The sequence below is a fragment of the Tachyglossus aculeatus genome, chromosome 1, assembly GCF_015852505.1.
Source record: "Tachyglossus aculeatus isolate mTacAcu1 chromosome 1, mTacAcu1.pri, whole genome shotgun sequence".
Taxonomy (NCBI): Eukaryota; Metazoa; Chordata; class Mammalia; order Monotremata; family Tachyglossidae; genus Tachyglossus; species Tachyglossus aculeatus.
The window spans coordinates 113,477,723-113,479,880 of record NC_052066.1 but is presented as its reverse complement, the minus strand read 5'-3'; the positions used below and the strand labels follow the sequence as shown (position 1 = coordinate 113,479,880).

General features: G+C 39.5%; 1 non-coding gene across 1 annotated transcript; it reads right to left on the bottom strand.

The window, feature by feature from the left end:
• Positions 1-625: 625 nt before the first annotated feature.
• Positions 626-763, bottom strand: LOC119933582. Its single transcript, XR_005452573.1, has one exon. It is a non-coding gene; the product is annotated as a small nucleolar RNA SNORA7 (small nucleolar RNA).
• Between the last annotated feature and the right edge of the window lie 1,395 nt (positions 764-2,158).

Here is a 2,158-nt window from a genome sequence, read left to right as displayed (position 1 = left end):
AATGCCATCATCATCATTATTATTATTACTAAGCTACCTGTCAGCATAGTGACTTTCTGGTATAAAATACTCCAATAAGAAGAGATTTCCTATCAGCTGACGTGGAAGCATGTATAGCATTCCCCTTTGAATAAAGAAAGGACACCCATAGATAATCTTCAAAAACAAATCCACATACCTTCTGGAAAGACTCACAACCTTAAACCCTTCCTTCAAAGATTTTAGCAATTTTTTAAAGTTTTTTCCAAAAATATGGGAAACCAGTTTGAACTCTCTGGCCAAGGAAAACTGATTCTCATATCTTGAATTTGTATGTTGCTGTTTCATAAACTCAGGAGGCTTTCACATTAATGATCTAATTTTATCCTCACAGTCCGGTACGATTATTTCCATTTTACATTGTTGTCCTATGCTGTTGGGTCATCTTCGACCCATAGCTATGCCATGGACACACCTCTCCCGGAACCCCCCACCTCCATCTGCAATTGTTCCGATGGAGTAACCACAGGGTTTTCTTGGTAAAAATATGGAAGTGGTTTACCATTGCCTCCTTCCAAGTGGTAAACCCGAGTCTCCGCCCTCTACTCTCTCCCGTGCCACTGCTGCCCAGCATGGGTGAGTTTTGACTTGTAGCAGATTGTCTTCCACTCGCTAGCCACTGCCCAAGTTAGGAATGGAATGGGTAGGCCTCTGCTTGACTCTCTTCCCAGTAGTCGAAACTGGTAGAGTACTGGAAACTCTCCAGGTGCAACTCTGAGAGGCTTCCATTTTATAAATGAGGATATTGAGTCAGAGAGGTTAAGTAGAATGCCCTGGGCCAAGAGGCAGGCCAGTAACAGAGCCAACACTCCCAGTTCCCAAATTCACACTGATTCCAAAGGGCCTGAGTCCCTCTCATGAATCAAGATATTTAAGATATCATGAATCAAGATATTCAAGATACCATGATATTTAATTCAAATGAGTAAAACTTGGTTTTCACTTTCTAAAGCTAGGGGAATTGGCTACTAGTCAACTCTGGGCAAAGCCATAAACAGTGATTTTCCTATAATATAGGAGGTTCTGAATGCTTTCATCAAAATCTTTTCTAAACCAAAAATGTTTATTTGGGAAAACTGCAGTTTTCTCATGCCCAGGGAGAAACCTGATTTCTACAAACCAAAAATATTAGAAACAAGTTTTTCTAAATTTTAGAATTGACGCAATTGTGTCACCTCCCCAAGAATCTAAGCGGATGTCAATAATGAAAAAGGTGGGAAGGAGAGATCATAAATAATAAAACACATCAAAGCTTAGTTGGTGTCAAATTTGTAAAGTGTAGCATTTTAGTGTTTTTACTCACACTATCAAGTTACTACAAAATTCATATCTTTGTGGAATAACCTCAATATATATATATTCCAAACATTACAAGGTTTATCTGTGTGTGAGCAGGTAGTGTTACCTATAGTAGATAGTTTATACTGTTAAATGGATAGTTAATTTGCACCTGTCTGTGAAGCCTTGGTTTCAGGAGGATAAGGTCTATTGGAGCTCTGTCACTGACAATATGAATTCAGACAAGGAACTTCACTTCTGTAAGCTTCTTTTTCTCTATTGAAAAATGAGGATAATGCCTCACTGCCCACTCCCTGACAGTGATTTTATGAGAAATATTCTGATTTTTTTAACATACGAGTAATTTTAGCTCCTAGGGATGGACCCTTAGAAATAGGTATTATGGTTTTCCATAGCCTTACCTACCCCCATCTCATTTGCCACCCCAAAATAGTAGTAAGGTGTGATTTCCAGATCACTGACAGGGAGACAGAAACATCAATAATATATTTAAGAAAGGCTAACAGATGGTAGGTTCAGAGTCCCAGGGGTTGGTGGTGATCATAAAGAGGGAACAAGTGCTAGCCAGTACCCCAAGCAACTCCTCCCCACACTGTTCCTTGAACACAAGCGACACCAGTGGTATTGGAGTTTTGACCAAGAGCTACTTTAAATTCTCCGATGGTAAGCAACACTCAGCAAAGCCCATTATGTAAATAGAGACCTATATTCATTCATTCATTTATTCATTCATTAAATCGTATTTATTAAGTGCTTACTGTGTGCAGAACACTGCACTAAGTACTTGGGAAAGACTCCTGGCAGGGCGTCAGAAGGACCC